The sequence below is a fragment of the Lissotriton helveticus genome (genome assembly GCF_964261635.1).
Source record: "Lissotriton helveticus chromosome 1_1 unlocalized genomic scaffold, aLisHel1.1 SUPER_1_unloc_87, whole genome shotgun sequence".
In the NCBI taxonomy this organism is placed as follows: Eukaryota; Metazoa; Chordata; class Amphibia; order Caudata; family Salamandridae; genus Lissotriton; species Lissotriton helveticus.
Window position 1 is genome coordinate 453,197 of NW_027611733.1, and position 8,858 is coordinate 462,054.

An 8,858-nucleotide genomic window follows, 5' to 3' on the forward strand; every position below is an offset into this window, starting at 1 on the left:
AGGACGTTCAGGAGTCGATCACGAGCTGTCCCTTGAAGGTTCTAGCTGATGGCGGTGTCGGCAACTCGATTGAAGCAAACAAGCCTTGGCTAATGCAAGCCACGGGGAAAGTAAAAAAGGCTTATTACTCGGACCAGCAAGGTCAGAGCGGGTACTCCTTTCTACAGGAGCGAGGGCAGGTCTGGGTCAACCAGACCCACAGTGTAAATTGTAGGTTTCGTCGCCAAGATGGCCGCTGACCACGTGATAAGCGGCCGGGATGGCGAGTCGAGTGGCACAAAACAAAAGGGCCCCACGCAGATCGTGGAGATTCTGGGGGGCTGATCTTTGGTGCAAATGCTGCTCGGTTGTGAGGCTTCTCAAACCCCAAAGCACAGAGTCGGGGGTGCCTCGGGTGCTGGGTGGTGCCTGTGTTCACAGGGTGGCCCCTCCTATGCCACAAGGGAGATGCTCTTCAGTCTTCTATTCATCAGAAAGTCGAAGTCCAGTCGTCTTCTTAGTTTAAAGTTGATTTCAGGATGATCTGAGTTGCATTGGCACTGCTCCCACTCTTATTCCAATCTGAGGGGTGGATCTCCTGCTAGGTCCCTCCCCTATGGGTGGGACCAGGAAGGGGGGTGGTTACACCCCCTTTCCTTTGTCCAGGTCTCACTGGAGCTGGGGCTTGGCTGCCCCAGAACCGGTTTGACCGGATTATGCAAGGGGAAGCCTTGTGCTCCCCAGGCACTGTCTGGTTTCTTTCAAACCTCCCTGCTACAATCCACTAACTCCTGTCTGGGGTGGTGTGGCACCTCCCTGCAACAGGAAAGCCTTTGTCCAGGCCTCCTCTGCTGAGTTTCGGTCAGCAGCAGGAGGTCAGACATGTGTCTGTGGAAGAAGCATCCATTTTGTGGATCTGAGGCTCTTTTAAAAATCAACCGCGTTTTAGCAAAAGTAACATGTCGTCCCCTCTAGAGGGGTGGAATGCTACCCCCGTCGCCAGGACTGGCAAGGGGGTAGTATTCCAAATCGTATGACACCTTACACGACATGTTTTGATAAAGCCAAACCAAAGTTGACATATAACCGCGAGGATTATAATGCACTTAATAGTATATGGTTTGGCATTATCCCGGAACAGCTAAGGGAATTGGTCCCGACAGCTGTAGACAGGCTCAGCTCATGCTAGAGCACCATCTCACATTAAACCACGCACTCTGCCTTCAGGATTGTTAAGGCCTGCCATAGGAGTGGCTCAAAGGTTTATATGTGTCCAGATAGGTTTAGATATAGGCATACTATATCTAAGCAAGGGGTGATTACACCACCTTGCCCCAGCTGAGTGATCAGCAAGTTGTGTCAATTTTAGATAGCCAGCCAGGGGTGGCAAAAGATATGCTGCAGCCCCTGTTAGGCCTTGGAGGCACCTATGCCCTGGGCACCTATAGTGCTAAGTACAGGGGCTGATAAGGTGACCCAAGCCAATCTAGTTATGCACCTAGGGTACATGGAATCCATTTTACAGAGAGAGCAGATAGCCTGGGGCCCTGATTAGCAGGGAACCAGGCCAACTAAGTCGAAAACCAGCTAAACACAAGGCAAAAAATCTGGGGTAACCATAGTCAGGTAGCCACCTTCCTACACTCCATCATTTCCCTTCATGGCGAAAAACAATCTGAGGATGGAGTCGATGCCCATGCGCACTATCGTCCGAGGGAGGAGTCACATATCTTGTGACTTCAAAATTCTTCTTCCAAGACAAAAACAAGGTGCAATCATCCGAGCCCCACACCAGATGGCGATCTATGCACAGAGTGTGAATCTCTGCAGCTCTACATGCCAAGAACAGATGCACACTGGTAAGTAGCATTTTCCTTCCTACAGGTAGCGGAGATGCCTAGGAAAACTAGAGAAACAACGGTGATAAGCCCCCTCTTGGCTCTCTCTGACCTGGATAGGGTAGCTGGAACAAAGAGGGTTTTATAGCCATCCAGGTGATAATTATTGTCTACAGCCCAAGTTTCTTGGAGGCATATCACATCACAACTCTTAACAAGGGCCAACCATTCAGTGTTCTCAATCTCGCTCTCCAGCCCACGATATTCCAAGAAACAAATTTACACCCTCCGTTCACAGTTGATACCTTTTCCTGGGGTGATACATTTCCCAGGGATGCGGGGCCACGGGGTCCGAGATACCCACACATCGTCAATCACAATCTTTCCAATGAGCTCAGAGGAGTAAACCTATTTTGCTGTGCTTACCCTGTAATCCCCTCTACACGACCCCTATGACACACCTCTTGAAGTTCCTCGCTCTGGGACCGCAGTTGGTAATAATTGAGTCTGTAGAAATATCTCAGAAGGAGTGTCAAGATTGCTGATTTCCAAAACCTGTAGTTAGACTGGGCAACCATGCTTAAGATTCGGTTTACCATGTCTGGATTGTTAAAATTGATGATAAATAATTCAGTCCCCGAGCCAGAATTTCTTGGCGCTACCAACCCACCGTGTCCGGTGCACCATGAGAATTTGGTTTTCCACCCTAAGCCCAGGGGCAATGTTCGAATTGAGCCAGTGCACCACCTTATTGTTCAGCTGGTGAAAGTCTTCCTTGGTCCCGGGGTTGAGGCATGATACTCTAGCTAAAACCATAACAAGCGTTGTGGACTCTGGTAGGAGATGAACAGAGCCCAAACTAGGATAATAGTTATTCTAGTCCCCGGGGGGCATGGCTTCCAGCCCTTCCCACCTGTCATCCGAACTGTGCAATCTGCCCACTTTGAAACCCTGAGATTGCAGAGACTGAAAAGATCTTTAGGGTCAGTCCTGGGCATAATAGGTGGCATTGTATCTCCTACCATGTGACTAGGCTGCTTTGTGATAGACACTGCTCTGTCTCCTGCCCCAGTGCTACTACCACTGGGACTGGAAATGGTGGTCGAGATCATGGTCCTTGTAGGAGGGATACTTGTGGAGAGAAGGGCATGGTCCCCTTGCAAGGAGACGATCAGTGCAGACAGGTTGCTTTCCAGTGCAGAAAGTTGTAGTAGGACGGGGTCCAATTTAGTTTCAAGTGCTGACAGCAAGGCTGCTTTGAGCATGTCTGACGAAATAGCATCCAGGTTAGGCACTTCTGGGTTGACTGCTGAAGATGACTGTGATCAAATGTTCTTTTTGCGTTTACCAGGGCCCCCAACCAAAGGGCGCTTCTTCTTAGCGCCTCCTGGGCCCAACCCTTTGCCAGGGGTCATGTCAGAGGCTGACCTAAAAATTGGCGACTAAGGAGGACGATACCCCCAGCCTGGTCTTGAGGCATATTTTGAGGTATGTCCACCAAGCCTACTTGAGGGGACTGAGGCTGAGTATGGGAACTGGCATATGGTGCAACAGAAGAAACCACTAGGGAAGGGTGCGAAGGTGAGCGAGATAATCGTCTAATAGCCAATTCAATCTCCTTGTCCAGAACCCCAGCAGCCTGCTGCAAACAAGCATCCTATGTATGACTTTTATGTTTTTTTCTTTTCTAAAACCGGATAAATTTTGTTGAATCCCCTAATGTTTAGAAGAAACATAGATTAGACAGTACTGGATCTTAAAGTAAGGCTTTTCTGCCTGCTATTGCTGCATTTGGGGAGCCAAGTTTAAGCAGGCTGTAACTTGATTGGTATGATATACAATCTTAGGCATCACTATCTCCTTATTCCTTTAGTCTCTTATCTGTAAACACTTTGAGTGCTTGGAAACAGGCTCTGTTAAAGTACAGAGTGCTGTAACAAATCCTTGTGAACGCCCCCACCAATGTGTTCACGGAGTTGGGCAGCCACAAACCTCACCCATTTATTCCTGGCTTGACCTCTTTGCCAAAATATTGTGGTTGAGAATTCTCTATTAAAGGTCTCGGCTGCTCGCACTCAGTGGCATTTCCTTGATAAGAACAGTCCCGGTCTCACCATCACAGACAATGAAATCCAAGTTGTATAACAAACAAGATAGAATCTCAGTCAGTCAAAAAGCTTTATTATCGGCTAGAAGCCATAAAAGCACATATAAACAATTTTTAGAATAAAACAAGCCAGTTACAAACAGTACAGTGTACTCATGATGCAAAACAGTCGGGTAAAAGATTTTAAGAAAGACATTAAAAATATCCTAGTAAAGTTTAACACATCCACTCCTTTTTTTATAAAATCCATTAAAGGTTAAAATAGTCACAGAAGTAAAGGTCTCATGGTGTGGCATTTTTGATTTTTGCGCTTCTGGTGCACCACATAGACAAAAGATATCTGGAGGTCACAAATACAATCATAGGGAAAGTATCGTATTTTAATATTCTAAATACATCCCTGCAGTCCCCGAGACCCATATTCTTGCATAATTCAACAATCCATTTAGCTCTTGCCTTAGAGTACAAAGGGCAGATGAGCAGAATGTGCAGATCCGTCTCCTCACTACCTTTGCACCCTGGGCATGTGCTAGCTGCAAGGGGTGCGGAGTGCAGCGTCAGGATTGGCAACTGTACTGATGCAGCATGTAGTGCTGTCTAGACACTGTGTTTAATATGCGGTTGTCGTTGTTGCAGTCTAGTCTCGCACCGCGGGGTGGGAGCATCCAACGTGGGGCAATGGCAATGCCCAATCACTGTAATGGCTTAGTGTTAAGCCATTCAGTGATTGGACATTCTGCAGTTGCTGGGAAAATCGGGCCCGCCCATGGCCAGGTACCCTTTCTCCTCCTCTCTACAGCACAAGAGCACCTGCACTGCAGTCGACTCGTGGAGATCGTTCGAGAAGATCATCAGACATGTGAGTGACTGTGTGGCTGGCATGGGGTCACAGTACCTGACCCAGTACTCTTGACTTTGAGTGTCTTAATCCTGGGTGTCAGTGTGGGCAGTGTGAGCTGGGAGTCTCTGCACTTGACTTGGTTATAATCTTCTCCTGACCTGAGCTGAGCCCCCCACGAGAAAGCGATTCTGGCTGCATTACCATTACCAATACACCTCCTAGTACTCCAGTCCACCATCATGCCGTTTTCCGTTATTTTTCAGAGTAGGCATAACTCGATCAAGTGGTTGCATTATTTGAACGAGCCTTTTAGCTGCAGTCAGAAGAACAGACATCATGTGTTCTTAATGCCTGTGTGAGGAAACAATTAGGCCAAAGGCTTTGAATTTCGGTTGAATTGGTTGTGCGGTGGCGTGGCACTGCATTACACCACATGACTGGATCAATGACAGCACATCATGTAATATTTCCTCTGTTTAAATATGTTTGAGCATCACAGCTGTCTATAATCCTCATAATTATGCCCAGGACTTCTCTCTCAGTTAACATTTTCGCTCAGTCATGTTCCATTCGGCAGATGTCCAGACATCAAAAGGCTTGAGGTGAGACGCAGTCGTACAACAGTCACATTGAAATGAATCACCCTTTATTTGCAAAATGCTGTGTGGAAAACTCTTGAATATGACAGCATGACTCTGGCTGGAGGTTGCTCTTTTACCCCACAATAATAATATAATAGAGATATTTTATAAAGCGCTCAGCTACCCCATTGGGGTTTCCCCACGCTAACATGTCCGGTCTATCCAAGCCCTGCCGCCACCTCAAAACAGCCAGGTCTTCAGACATCTTCGAAAAAACGTCAGTGAAGGACAGTTTCTAAGAGTTTCTGGCAGGTTGTGCTATAACTTGGAGCCCTGAAATGCAAAAGACCAACCTCCCATCCGTGTGTGTTTGACTATGGGAACACCGCACAGGGAAAGTTCACTGGAACAGAAGGAACGGGAAGGTTTGTAAGCAGTAATGAACGAATTCATGTAGCCATTGTTGACCAGCCTCTGATCTTGCTCTGTGTACATAGTACCAAGGCCTTAAAGTTAATTCTCTACTCCATTGTAAACTAGTGGAGTTCCTGTAAAAGACAAGTTTCCGAGGCCCTTTTTGGAATCTATAAAGCATCCTCGTCGCAGAGTTCTGGACCACTTGCAACCTTTTGATGGAGGCTTTATCCGCCACCAGATAAAGTATGTGGCCATAGTCCAGTGTTGACATAATGATGGCCTTAACCACTGTCCTTTGAGCTGGGGAAAAAAAGCATTCAAACAAACTGTAACATATGGGCCGGCATGTACAGTGAGTGGCTTTTGCCCCCAAGTTTGCATTCACACTCCGACCCTCGAACGCTTGACACAGCGCTATGTGCTTTCAGCTGTCTGCTTCCACCCATAGTAGTTGCACTCAGCAAGATCTGTTCAATCGAGCCGTCGATACAGCTCCTGTTGCAAACCATTTTGCTCAGTTGCATCCATATATTCTCATTGACAGGCGACTTTTTTCTTTTATTTTCGTAGGTTTATCTTCTGTTTTTTTAATGTCTCACCCCAGGATTTGGACTTGTACTGAGGGCCAGAGTGCTGTTGGTGCTATGTGGATGATTTTAAGGATTTTGTTTAAAATTAGTAGAACCGAGAGTGGTGTTTATAATGTTAGTTTATTAACTTTATTAATGTAATAACTGTACTTTCACAATTGCTTTATTAACCTTCCTGCTTTCTCAAATTTGCTTGAAAATGCACAATTTGTCCACTCTTTTTTTCAAAATTTTCTCGTGGGGAAATCCCCGACCCCTCCTTAGGTGGTTCGTGCTCGCTCGCTACGCTCCCTCCCTACGGTGCAGTATGATTATCATTTTACGGCTCACCACTTTCAAATGTCACCAGCCGCCACTGGTCTGGGGGTTGATTAAAGAGCCACGAGCTGGAATCAAGAGTTAGATAAAGGAGCAGAGAGTGTCTGGGGGTGGATTAAAGAGTCATGAGGTGGAATCAAGAGTGAGCTAAAGAAGCCGGGAGTGGCTGGTGGTGGATTAAAGAGCCATGAGGTGGAATCAAGAGTGAGATAAAGGAGCGACCCCTGACCCTGATCCAAGCAGGTCGCTCCCCATGCCGCACAGCTCTACCTGTCTGTGCCCATGTCCCTGCTCCCTGTTCTCGCTGCTGCCACAAGTTCAAGGTCCTCCTCCACCCGCAGGCTCCCACCTGCGCCATATCCCTAGTGGCCCAGTGGGCCCACTATTGTATTCCTTTTCTTTGTATTCTCTGCTTCCGCCTGTTTTTCGCTCTATAGCTCTCCAGCATTCCAGCCTTCCTTCCCCCTCCCGCTGCTGCGACCCCTGCTCCTCCCTCCCACCTCCCCTTCTAATGGCGTCCGTACCAAAAGCACGCCAAATGCAAACCTGCCTGCGCTCGTCCGTGCCTTAACCGCGCAAAGCGCCAGACCCCCTGCCCCCCCGAATGCCACTGCGATGCCAGCACCCTCCACGCACTCAACGCCAGCCGATCATTCACCTGCTTCCTGGCCACCCCGAAGCGCACCCAAGGACGCTTCTCCTGCCAGATCTGCAGCTTCACCTGCCTCCAAACCGCCACCTCGCCCACCGGGATAGGACGCCACCACCTCAGATGCATACTACTCAACACCCGCTCTGCCCGCAAGCACGCCATCGAACTCTGGGACCTACCCGACTCATCCTCCCTGGATGAAACCCTCCTCTGCACCCGACATCGCCATAGCCATCCCGGACGGCTACAAGATCACCCACAGGGACCGTACCAACAGTGCAGGAGGAGGAATCACCATCAGCCACAGGAACACCCTCAGAATCTCGACCAGCAGTGACGACACTCTCAGCGCCGCCGAACACCAGCACTTCCAGATCCAGATCGACCCCAATACCACTCTCAGAGGAACCCTCATCTACAGACCCCCCCCCCCGGCCACAGTGCAGCGACTCCATCCCCGACTTCGTCAGCACACACGCCCTTGCACCCACGGACTACATCCGCCTCGGAGACCTGAACTTCCACCTCAACATTAACTCTACCACCCTGCTCGAAAACCTCGGACTCAAACAGCTAGGTACGACTCCCACCCAGTCTGCCGGACACATGCTCAACAGCATTTTCTCTGCCAGCAACTATGTCACCTTCAACCACACCACCGAACTCCACTGGACCGACCACCACTTCACCTTTGAGAAACCCACCATGCATCACCACACACAACGGCCCCCCGATGCAGCTGGAGCAAAAGTCACAGAACACCAGCTAATTGCCACCCTTGCCCGAAACCCACCAACTGACACCACCGACACTGTCACACGCAACCTCAGGCAATGGATCGACGACTGTGCCAACTGTGGTAAATAAATATTTACCGTATGCTGAATTTCTATGCGGTAAAGTTCAATAAAATAGCTCAATCAAAATGAGAGGCAGAGTCCGTGGAATCTGAGTTTATAAGGGTTTTATTCCATAAAATGGAATGGTTCGAACCATGGTATCATGTTCCATCACCACGAAGGTTCAGGAAGGGATAGACAATGCTTTATTAACAGTGCACAATATATATAGTAAATGCATACAGTGGTGATGGATACAGAAGGCGTAACAGCTGAAAGAGACGAGATAAGAACACATGTGCGTAACAGAAGGCGTGCACGAGGGCGTACACGGAGGTGTGTGCAAGAAACGTCACATGAAAGTGTCACAGGTGGGTGGATCCCTAGAGGAATCCTGCAGTGTCAGCAGAAATATATGGCAGGGATGCGCGCGCAGGCAGCATGACGTGTGATTGACGTGGAACCAGAGGGTGCTGGGGAATTGACATTTAGCATTAGAAGGGCGACAGAAGTCTGGCGTGTCAGAACAACCTAAACCTAATCATATCTGCTATCTTGTGTTTGGAGAACTGTAGTATCTAGAAGGAAAGGTCTCTCGGGCAGAGGCTATTTTATACTGACTGCTAGTGCGTGCATATGTGTCTACGTGTAATGCGAGGGCCATGGGCCTACCATGGTAACGGGAGCAATGAATTA